The sequence below is a fragment of the Spermophilus citellus genome, assembly GCF_964194105.1.
Source record: "Spermophilus citellus genome assembly, chromosome: 4".
Taxonomy (NCBI): Eukaryota; Metazoa; Chordata; class Mammalia; order Rodentia; family Sciuridae; genus Spermophilus; species Spermophilus citellus.
The window spans coordinates 97,810,725-97,824,229 of NC_138185.1; positions in this window are offsets into that span (position 1 = coordinate 97,810,725).

Consider the following 13,505-nt stretch of genomic DNA (forward strand, 5'->3'; position numbering starts at 1 on the left):
TAAAATGTTAAGTTGTGTTGTAGCTGAATCTTTAAAGACAAAGAAGAATTATTACTCAATTAATTTCCTTTAAATACAGGGCTTCACAAGATGCACTGCAAGATTTTGTTTTCAGAGTCATTCCTTTCCAACAGAATACCAGTTGGCCAATGTGATTTTATATACACAAAATCACTGGATAAGTATGTTTTCTAGAAAATATGAGACAATGTGAAGACATGGTAATAAATTAAAGAATGAATTTTCTTTTCCTAACTCTGCTTCTAAGAAGCTGTGTGATCTTGGGCAAGTCTAACCATTGTAGGATACCTTTCCAAATACTTGAAATGAAGATTTGTAAAGCTTCCTCAGGTGCCAACCCACTCAATTTTAAGCCTGGATACACAATTCCTACTATCACATTCTCCATTAGAATTCAATTAATTTTATTTAAAATCATAGCAAAATTATAAAAGATAAATTAAGGTGATGTTATTTTATACTTCTTATTGACTAGTCTCTACATGACCTTTAGAATGATTTTGGTAGATGTCTCAAACAAAATTCAAAATGTGAGATAACTTACAAGTTAATAATACAATGACAATTAATACTTATAGCATCAATAAGAAATTTAAAACTTTAAATAATGAAATACAGGTATCATAGAGTTACCTGGTTTCATAAATGGCATAAAGTTTCCCATGTTCTTTGACTGCATTCCTGGAAAAAAAATACAAAGAAAGATAAAATAGAAGCTTCAAAATTATGGCTAAGTTCTGAAATTCCTTTAACATATACGTTCTCAAATTGTATCTAATTAGTGAAAAAAGTCCCTGTAAAATCCAAGAAGTAATATCAAAGAAACATGCACACATTGTTAAGAATAATACACATACATTAGTTTGGCTTAGTCTCTGTGTCCAGCTCTAATGATAGCTAAAGTGGTATTGAATCACTGGTTAAATTCTAATGGATGAGACCTAAAGAAAAAATAAATAAATAATATAATTTCAAAAAGTGGTAGGTCCAATAGATGAATTCTAGAATGAGCAGAGGTGTAGGAGGGAAAGGGAGGAGGCAGGGGATTAGCAAGGATGGTGGAATGTGATGGACATCATCATCCAAAGTACATGTATGAAGATATGAATTGGTGTCAACATACTTTATATACAATCAGAGATATGAAAAACTGTACTGTATACATGTAATAAGAATTGTATCCCACTGTCATTTTTTTAAATCAATAAAAAATAGAAGAGACTAATATAACATTACTTAAGGGAAGTCATAATAAATAGAATGAAAAAAAAAGAAATTTGCAGGAGACATATTTTAAATTGAAATCTGAGCCATGGAAGAAGTTATCTGTGAGATTCACAGAGAAACAAAAGGAATACTAAGTTTCAAGTTCTTAAAGTGAGAATGAACCAGGTGCATTTGAAAAAAGGTCATCACTATCTTTGTCATCATGAACAGAAACTACTGATTCCTATGTACAGGGCACTGTATTTTTATGCTAAAATGTCATTTAAAATAAGAAAAATAACTAAAGTAAACTCATGTAAGAAAAATGCATAATTAGAGGCAATAAGACCATAATTGACAGTGAAAAAAAATGTGGAAGGACACAACCTGAGGTTGTGGCCTACAGCCTTCCTCCAATAACCTCTACTAGCTTGGTGTGCTGCTGCTTTGGCAGAGTATGAGCTTCGTGATAAAATCACTAGATATCCATGAAGTACATTCAAATTTAAAAAGAAATAACTGGACATCACTTTCCACATTAAGTGAAATTAAAGAAAAAGATGAAAAAAGACCAAAAATAAGCAAACTAGGTATACCAAAGAAACAAGAAAACAGTGGTAGGATGGAAAAGGAGATATAAAAAAGAATTCCATTCAGTATTAGTTATGAAATATATGATGGTTTTAAGAAAGAATGTGTTAAAATGGGTAAACAAATGTAAATGACTTGCAAATGAAGTCATTTGCAAATGAAGGCATCTCAATGGCAGAATGAAAGGATTAGGAGATCACAGTGTAAAGGAAAAGCAAAGAGAAATGGATCATGTAGGTACAGATAACAACATCTAGATAATGAGAGGCACCAAAAATTCAGGAAAAACACAGGTGAATAGTTATGTGGTAAAACTAGAATAGATTTTCTGTGATTAATAAAGTAATATCTTATAATACATAGACTTGTAGAACACAGAAAATATACAAGGCATGTACCCAAAATAAATTAAAGGGACCTGGAAAGGCGACTATATCCCACATGAACAGGCAAAGTTTTTATCCTAAATAGATTCTAAATAATAGAAAATTCAGTATATTGTAATATCTAGAGCAATTACAAAACTACCCATACAAAGGGTATATTTGAAATTAAAATGCCACTTAAAATGGAATACCAAAAAGAAAAATGTTCAAAGAATCTAAAGAAGGCTAAAAGAAAAAATGAATAAACATAGAGCAGGTAAAAAGAAAAAAAAATAATAAAATGGAAGGACTCTGTTCAAACATATCAATATTTATATTAATTGTAAATGGTCTACACAAAAATTAAAAGAAAAAAATTATTAGAATAAACTAATAAAATGACCCTAAAATTCACTGCCTACAGGAAGCTATTTATTTAATTTTTATTTATTTGTTTATTATCATAGTACTGCAGATAAAACTCACAGCCTCCTTTACACTTGGGAAGTGCTTTATCACTGAGATATATGCCCAGCGCCATGAAGCTAACTTTTAAAATGGAGATACAAATAGGTTTATAGTGAAATGATGCAAGACAATATATTATACAAACACAATCAAAAGAAAGCTAGAGTGACTTTATCAGGCAAAGTAAACTTAAGAGCTGAGGGAATTTCCAATAATAAAGAGAACAGGATATAGTGATAATAAATTTTATTTTTTATTTTATTTATTTATTTTTTTATATATGACAGCGGAATGCATTATAATTCTTATTACACATATTCAGCACAATTTATCGTATCTCTGGTTGTATACAAAGTATATTCACACCAATTTGTGTGTACTTTTGGATAATAATGATCATCATGTCCCACCATCATTTCTACCCAATCATCAAGAAGAAATAGCAATCTTAAATGTGCATGCATCTAACAACAGAGATTCAAAATACATGAGACAAAAGCTGATAGAGTTTAAAGGAAAACTAAATTTGAAGTCCTCTTTGATATTCCTCTTGCACTAACAGAAAAATTATGGAAAGTCAGTAAGGATATAAACTCAGTGCCTTAAACCATTTGGATATAACTGACACTTAAAGAACCTTCCACCCACAAAATGGAGATGCATATATTTTCATATTCTCTATATTTTAAGACAGTTTAGAAAAGTTAAAATATATTCTCTGAGCATATAAGGATTAAATTAGAAATCAATAACAGAAGAATAACAAGAATATATGTAAATAAAAGCATCAAATAACACATTTATTTAAAAAAATCTATGGGCCATAGAGAAAATATCTATTGAAATTAGAAATTAGTTTAAGCTGACAAAAAAAATGAAAATCCATAGAATCTAAAATCTAGCATCTCTGCAGCCCATAAATAAACAATATTACATGATACATCATTATAACAAAATTCAATCATATTTTTTACAAAAACAATATATAATTAAAAACAAAAATTTAGAAACAAGTCCAACTATAGTACTTCTGAAAATATGACATTTCTATATGCATGGAACAAAACAGGTACATGATACTTATGCTAGAAACTATAAGACAATAAGAAATAAAAACGAGATAAATAAATGTAAAAACCAACTATGCTAATGGACTAGAAGTTTTAATATTTAAGATTTTATATCCTATCCAAATCGATGGATGCATGGAAAATTTCAGCAGGATTGTTTTGTGCTGCTACACAAACTATTCTAAAACTCATATGAAAATAATAAGGAAATAGGACAGTTAAAACAATTTTAAATGTAAGAATAAATTTTGAGAAATCACTACACTTTTAGCATCAGCACAATACCAAAGTAAACTAACTTAAATGGTATTTTATTAGTGAAGAACTACTGGACAAATTATTGGAGTGTAAAAATTTACCAAAGCATATCTGGCAAAAGATTGTTGTCAGTAGTCATGGTGGTACATGTTCTTAACCTTAGCTACTCAGAAGGCTGAGGCAGGAACATTGCAAGTTTGGGACCAGGCTGGACAGTTTAGCAAGATCCTGTGTCAAAATTAAAAAATAAAAAATAAAAAGCAATAACTACACAGTAATATGCAAAACTATGCCTCAAATAAACAGAATAACTCACACAAAATCTACCTCAAAATTAATCATACATCTAAAATTTTCTATTATAAAAACTTTTAGAAGAAAACAGGAAATAAAATCTTCATGATCTGAGATTCAGCAAAGAATTTTTGGGGTATGGCACCAAAAGTCCAAGCCATTATAAAGTGACAAATTGTACTTAATAAAAATTTTAAGCACTTGTTTTAAGAAATGAAGGATTCAGAATCTGAAATGACACTACATATCAAGATAAATTACTTGCAAACTTAACACCAAAAAAACAAATAACCCCATCAATAAATGGGCTAAGGAACTGAACAGGCATTTCACAGAACAAATACAAATGGTCAAAAAATATATAAAAAAATGTTCAACATCTCTAGCAATTAGAGAAATGCAAATCAAAACTACACTGAGATTCCATCTCACCCCTGTCAGAATGGCAATTATCAAGAATATAAGCAACAATCAATGTTTGTAAGGATGTGAGGAAAAGGTACACTTATACATTGCTGGTGGGACTGCAAATTGATGCAACCACTCTGGAAAGCAGTGTGGAGATTCCTCAGAAAACTTGTAATGGAACCACACAGTTATCCCACACAGTTATCCACACAGTTATCCAAAGGACTTAAAATCAGCACAGTACAGTGACACAGCCACTTCATTGTTTATAACACCTCAATTCACAAGAGCTAAGCTATAAAACAAACCTAGGTGCCCTACAACAGATTAAAGGATAAATAAAATGTGATATATATATACACAATGGAATATTATTCAGCCTTAAAAAAAGAATAAAATTATGACATTTGCCAGTAAATGGATGGAACTGGACAATATATAACTGCTAAGTGAAATAAACCCATCCCAAAAACCCAAAGGCAGAAGGTTCTCTCTGATATGTGGATGGCAATCTACATTATGAGAAGGGAAGATTAGAAGTTCATTGGACTAGTAAAAGGGGAAAGAAGAGAAGGGATGGGGGATGCGAATAGGAGAGTCAGTAGAGTGAATCTGACATACTTTTCCTATCCGAAAGTATGAATACATGACCCTTGTAACTCCACATAATGAATAACCACAATAATGGGATCCTAATTGAAACAGGTTATACTTATTCCATGTATTTGTAATATTTCAAAATATACTTTACTGTCATATAAAAATTTTTAAACATAAATTATTTGCAAATCACATACACAAAAAATACAGATTATAAGAAAGTCATAAAATCAAAAAGACCTGAGTAACAAATCAAGCAACCTCATTAAAAATGGGTAAATATCTTGAATATTTTACCAAAGAATGTAGATGACACATGAAAATATGTTCAAACTTGTTAGCCATGAAGAGAAAGAAATAGAAATTAAAATCACATGTGGACCACTACTCAGCAGTTAGAAACTCTTTAAAAAATTATACTGGCAATGATTCAGAGCAGCTGAAACTATCAGAGATGGTATGGGGAGGTGCAAAGTGCGATAACCATGTGTTATATAGTTCATATATGAGGTGTTCCCCAAAAGTTCATGTGTGAGATGATGCAAGAAATCTTAGAGGTGAAATGACTGGGTTATAAGAGATTAAACCTAATCAGTGCATGAATCCCCTGGTAGGGATTAACTGGGTGGTAACTATAGGGCTGGGGGAAGGCATTGGGGAGTGCCTATAGCATGTCTATTTTGTGTCTGGTCTGCAGTGACTCTCTATGCTACTTGGAGGCCTTGTCTTTACCTGCTTTCCTCCACTAAACCATTATGCCATGATGTCTTGCCTCACTTAGCACAGAGCGATAGAGCCAGCCTTCTATAAATTGAGATTCTGACATGTGAGCTCCTAATAAACTATTACTACTGTAAAATTGTTCTTGTCAGGTCTTTCAGTCACAGTGACAAAAAAAAAAAAAAAAAAAAAAAAACTAAATAAAGCATAGTGATTCAAAACAGTTGAGTAAATTCTTATGAAATTAAAGATGATACCATTAATTTAAAATCAGCAATTCCACGTTTGGGTACTTACTCTCAAGAAATAAAAATGTATTTTCACACAACAACCCTCTTAGTAGCTGTATTCAGAATCACGCAAACCTGGCAACACTCCATTTCCTTCAATATGTAATGAATAAACAAACTGTGCTATATTTATTGGATGAATTATTATCTACTAGTAAAAAGAAATTTGTTACTGATACACTGAATAATTGGATGAAAGTCTAAGACATTATGCTGAATAAAATATGCAAGCCTATTGTTGTTATATACCACATGACACCAGGTACATGCCATTTTTTCAAAAAGAACTATGGTGATAGAGATCTAATCAGTGTTTAGTAGGGGTCAGAGATGGAGTTTTGAATGGTGTATTCATCTGTTCAGCTGCCAAAATTCCATAGACTGGATGGCTTAAACAACAGAAATTTACAACTGTAAACAACACTCATGAAACTAAAGGTCCAACACTAAGGTCCAGCAGGGTCAGTTCCTGGTAAGGGCTCTCTTTCTGGCTTGCCTATGGCTGCCTTCCCTGTGTGTTCTCATGTGACATTTCCTCAATGTATGTGCAAAGAGAGAGAGAGTGAGCAAACTCCTTTTTGTCTCTTCTTAGGAGGACACTAACTTTATTGAATTGGCATTCCACTCATTACTTAATGTTACCCTAATCACTACCTTAAAGTGTCCTCTCCACAGTCATGTGGTAGATTAGGATGTCAATATAGATTTTGGATTATGCATAAACATTCAGTTTATAAAAAGTAGTGACAGAATTATACTGTGTCCTAATTGTGGTGGTTATAAAAAGTGATAAATAGGTGAAAATTCATTGAATTGTATATAAAAATTTCATTTTTATTAACAATAATTTTGTAAATACTATGATAAATGCAATTATATTGAAAGCAAAATCACAAATACAATTTTTTTTCAAATGGGAGATTTTAACAAGAACTTTTTATTATATTCAAAACAACAATCTGGCCAAGCATACTGGTACATGCCTATGATCCTAGCTACTTGGGAGTTCAAGTCCAGGTTGACGCCAACCTTGGCAGTTTAGTAAGACGTTGTTTAAAAAAAAAAAAATTGAAAGAACTAACGATAATATAGCTCAGTGGTAAAGCACCTCTGAGTTAAATCCCCAGTACAGACTAAGCATTAAAAAAAAATTTAAAAAATATCTACATGATATGGTTTTTTGGAACTGCTTGAAGCCTGTTCTTTATGACTTAAATAATGCATACTTTACAAGATGATGTAATTTCTCTATGCTATATATGGTATTCAAAGTATATCTATTGGCTCATGGATATTAATTATAGAATTTAGAGTTTCTTTTTTCTTCTTCTTTTTGCTTGCTTTATTTATAAATTCTGAAAGGGATGAGGTAAATTGTTTATTAACCTTGCAATTCAATTCAGTATTCCTATATACATTAATAGGCTATATTATTAGGTGCATATGCTCAAAATAATAATATCTTTTTCTAGATTTTAAAAATAATACATGATATTTCTCCTTGTTGAAATTTGGCATAAATTTTGTTCTTCAAGACATTATTTTCTTTCCTAGTATATCTCTTTCCTTTGTTTTATTTTTAACCTTTTGTTTGAAGTGAGTTTGCTGGAAACAGAATACTTTTGGACATTTACAAAAAAAAAAAAAATTGTTCTTATGACCTCTACTCATTTTTTTCCCCGCCTATTTCCCTTCTTTGGATCAGATTGAGCATATTGGTACATCTTCAGTGCACCATCTTGCATAGTAGAAGTTTTGCACATTTTTCATTAAATTTATTCCTAAGTATTTTATTCTCTGTGATGCTATTGTTAATGGAATTTATATTTCATTGTGGGTTGTTCATTTCTATTATATAGTCCCATAATTGACTTTCCTCTTATTTCCTGCAAACCTACTGAACTGATTTCCTAGTTCTAATCAGTTTTTAGTTGTATCTCACATCATTTATATAGAGAGGATCATGTCATGTCTACAAATGGAGTTTTATTTGATTCTTTCTAATCTGGGTGCTTTCTATTTCCCTTCTGAAAATAGTGCTCTCACATGAAGCTTAATACGATCCTGATTAGAAGTGGCAGTCAATCACAAGATATTCTCATCTTATTTCTGACCTTAGAAAACATTCAATCTTTCACAATTAAATATTATGTTATCTGTGAGGTTTTGTAATTTTTTAAACGAGGTTGAGGATTTGCCTATTATTATTATTTTAATAAATGTTTTATCATGAAAAATGTGTTGGATTTTATCACATGCCTCTCCTATCCATTGAGATGATCCTGCGGCTTTGGTCCTGTATTCTACTAAGATGATAATTTAAACAAACTGATTATTTTGTGTGTGTGTGTTCAAACAACCTTAAATTTCTTGATAAATACCAATGGCTCATGATATAGGATTATTTTTATATGTTGCTGGATTGGATTTGCTAGCATTTTATTGAGCATCTTCACATCTATGTTCATAAATCCCATGTATAGTTTTCTTGTGCTGTCTGTATAGGGTTTTTTTTTTTTTTTAGAGAGAGAGTGAGAGAGGAGAGAGAGAGAGAGAGAGAGAGAGAGAGAGAGAGAGAGAGAGAGAGAGAGAGGTGAGAGAATTTTTTAAATATTTATTATTTTTTAGTTCTCGGGAAACACAACATCTTTGTCTGTATGTGGTGCTGAGGATGGAACCTGGGCCGCACGCATGCCAGGCGAGCGCGCTGTCGCTTGAGCCACATCCCCAGCCCAGCCACATCCCCAGCCCTCTGCATATGGTTTTGATAACAGGATAATACTGACTTCATAGAATGAATTTGGAAGTGTTCTCTCCGTTTTTTTCATGGAACATGTTGTGAAAGATTGATGTGAATTTTAAAAATTATTTTGTAGAATCCAGAAAGTAACACCTTTGCTTCGGTTTTCAACAGGCAAATTTGATTATTGACCCAAGGTCTTTACCTGCTGTAGGTATCATTCGATTTTCCATTTCTTCTGGAGTTTGTCTGGGTGGTTTGTATATTAAAATAAATTTGTTAATTTCATCTAGCCTTTCTAACCTGATAGCATAACATTGTTCCCAGTAGTACCATATAATTATTTTTATTTCTGTAAGGTCAGTAGTATTGTTCTTTCATTCCTAAATCCAGCAATTTGAGTTTTCTTTCTTTTATTCTTGGTCTGTCTAGGTAAATTATTATCTTTTCTGTTAACTTTTGCAAAGAACCAGTGTTTGATTTAATTAATCTTCTTCACGGTTTTTCTATGATCTGTTTTGCTTATTTCCATTTTAATCTTATTATTTCCTTTTATATGCTTGCTTTGGGTTTCATTTGTTCTCTTTCAAGTTTCTTAAGACTGGAGGTGAGGTTATTGGCTTATCTTTCTCTTTTTTAAAAAAAGTATTTGTGTGTGTGTGTTGAAACAACATTATATTTCCCTATGTAGTGAGTTAGTAGCATTCAATAAGTTGTATCATTTCTTTATTTACATTCATTTACAGTATTTTATAATTTTCTTTGTAAATTATAATTTGACTCATTTTTATTTAGGACAATATCCTTTAACTTCCATATATTCATTAATTCCTCAAATTTCCTCTGTTTTGATTTCTGATTTTTTCCATTTTGGTTAGAGCATTTACTATTCATGATTTCTGCACTTTCAAATTCTTGTCTTAACTTGTGAGCTAAAATATAAAGTATTCTATATAATGTTCTATTGAGGAGAACATTATTCTACTGTTATTGTATAAAGTATTTTAGACACATCTGTCTAGAAGGTTTATTCTTCTGTACAGTCTTCTATTACCTTGTCCATTTTTTTTTTGGTTATACTATCATTATAAAGCTTAGGGTACTGAAGACTGCCTATTATTAATGAATAAGGGTTTCATGTTTAGATTCAGTTTTGTTAATAATTGTTATATCTTCCTGATTACTTGATTCATTTATCTTTATAAAATTTTATTCTATATTATTACAAAATGTTTCTCTTAAAAGTCTGTTTTCCTGATATCATTGTAGCTGCTTTACTTTTCTTCTGATTACTTCTGCATTGTGATTTTTATTTATCCACTAATTTAATAGGAATTTTGTTTATATCTAAAGGTTTCTCATCCAAGTGTTTCTCTTGCAGACACCATATTGATGGACCATGTTTATCTTTTTTTTTTCCACCAATTCCACATTTTATTTGGAGTGTGAAATACATTAATACTTACGCATCTACTGATGCAGTAAGATTTAGTTCTGCCTTTTGATGTTTTTTTTATACCTCTTAGATCTTTTGTTGTTGCTCTATGCCTTGATCACAACTTTTTTTGTGTTATATAAACATATTCTAATACAACATTTGAATTCTCTTTCATTTATTTTAGATTTTTAAACTTATTTTCTTAGTGATGGCCCAGGAGATTAAAATTAACATGCTAATTTGTATTTATCCTACCTAGACTAAATTGATATCAACTACTTGTAGTCGTATAAAAAAAGTTGTTCCTCTTCTAACATTTCCCCCCTCCTTTGTGCTCTTATTTTCATTCAAATGATTTATTTATATACTTTGTGCTCCTTAATCTAGATTTATAATTATTGTTTTATGCAATCATGTTTTAAATTCAGATAGGACACAAACTGTATTTTAAAAAGCATATATTATCTCTTCTACACATACATGTGCGTATATCTTACCTTACTAGTGCTCACTATGTCTTCTCATTTTAAATCATTTTCTGATATTCTTTCATATTATCCTGTGGTTTTTTCTCTTATATTTCTCATAGGTTGGACTGGCAAGTGATGGATTCTCCCAATTTTAGTTTTTGTTAAGATGTCTCAAATTTTTCTTCAGATTTGAATAATAGTTTGCTAGATATCAAATTCTTCTTTGACTACTCTTTGTTTCATTGAATAAGTCATACTACTGCTGTCTACCTTCCATGGTTCTGATGAGAAATTATCTGTTAACCTTATTGATGATCCCAAGTACATTATGAATTATGTCACCTTTTCTATCTTTGAGATTCACTTGTTGGATTTGTGTCTTTTATAGATTAATTATGATGAATTTATTTGTAGAATTCTTTTAGTTTATAATACTCAGAATTTTTTCCATGTGTGCATTAACATCTTTAGGCACAATTTGGGGCATCTAAAATCATTGTGTCTTAAAATTTTCCTTTTTTCTTCTAGCATTCTCATTTTGTATGTGTTGATATGCTTGATTATGTCTCCTAGATCTTTTCAGTCCTGTTACTCTTTTCTTTCTCTTTTTTAGAATAGTTTATCTTAATGGTTATGTCTTTGAGTTTCCTAATTATTTCTCTGGGAGTTCAAATCTGCAGCTAAAAAAACTGTAGTGAATTTTTCCTTTCAATTATTGTTCTTTATGTCTTCAAAATTGTGATGTCATCGTTTATTTATAGTTATTTTATCTGGTAAGATGTTATTCTTATAATCTCCTTTAATTCTGTCAAAATAATTTCCATTAATTATATGAACATAGTTAAAATAGCTTTTTTAAAAACAAAGTCTTTCTTTCTTTTTTTTTTAGAGAGAAAGAGAATTTTTAATTTTTTTAAAATTTTTTTTTTAGTTTGTTTTCGGTGGACATAACATCTTTGTTTGTATGTGATGCTGAGGATCGAACCTGGGCCGCACGCATGCCAGGCAAGAGCACTACTGCTTGAGCCACATCCCCAGCCCCCCCAAAAACAGTCTTTCTATTGTGAGTTTACCATCTCTTTTTCAGGGACAGATTATATGAATTGATTTTACTTGTGTATTCTCTTTTTATCTTTACATATATATCTGTATATCTGGCATACACACACACACACACACACACACACATGCACACATACGTATATATAGTCTCTTTTGATGTCTTTCAATTTTTTTGTTTAAAGTGTGTATTTTATTACTATGTATAAATATAAAGCACTAATAAAAAATAAAATGGCAAATACTCTGAGAGGGAAATGAGAAAAACTACCCCATTTACAATAGCCTCAAAAAGAATAAGATACTTGGGAATCAACTTAATGAAAGAGGTGAAAGATCTATACAATGAAAACTACAGAACCCTAAAGAAATAAATCAAAGAAGACCTTAGACAATGAAAAGATCGACCTTGTTATTGGATAGGCAGAATTAATATTATCAAAATGACCATACTACCAAAAGCACTATACAGATTTAATGCAGTTCCGATCAAAATCCCAATGGCATTTCTCATAGAAATAGAAAAAGCAGTCATGAAATTCTGGAAAATAAGAGACCTAGAATAGCTAAAGCAACCCTTAGCAAGAAGAGAGAAGCAGGTGGAATCACTATACCAGACCTTAAACTATACTACAGAACAATAGTAACAAAACAGACTGGTAGACAAACGGTACAGAATAGAGGACACAGAAACTAACTCATAAAATTACAATTATCATATATCAGACCAAGATGTCAAAAACATGCCTTGGAGAAAAGATAGCCTCTTCAACAATTGGTGCTGGGAAAACTGGAAATCCATAGGCAATAACATGAAATTAAATTCCTGTCTCTGACCATGCACAAAACTCAACTCAAAGTGGATCAAAGACCTAGGAATTAAACCAGAGACTCTGTGTCTAATAGAAGAAAAAGTAGGCCCTAATCTTTATCATGTGGGATTAGGCCCCAATTTCCTTAATAAGACTCCTATAGCCCAAGAATTAAAACCAAGAATCAATAAATGGGATGAAATCAAACTAAAAAGTTTCTTCTCAGCAAAAGAAACAATCTTTTGGGTGAACAGCCTACATCCTGGGAGAAAATTTTTACCCTTCACACATCAGATACAGCACTAATCTCTAGGGTATATAAAGAACTCCAAAAACTAAGCATCAAAAAACCAAATAACCTAATCAATAAATGGGCCAAGGACCTGAACAGACACTTATCAGAAGAGGATATACAATCAATCAACAAATATATGAAAAAATGTTCATCATCTCTAGCAATTAGAGAAATGCAAATCAAAACTACTCTAAGATATCATCTTACTCCAGTCAGAATGGCAGCTATTATTAAGACAAACAACAGTAAGTGTTGGCAAGGATGTGGGGAAAAAGGTACACTCATACATTGCTGGTGGGACTGCAAATTGGTGCAGCCAATATGGAAAGCAGTATGGAGATTCCTTGGAAATCTGAGAATGGAACCAACATTTGACCCTGCTATTTTTCTCCTCAGTCTA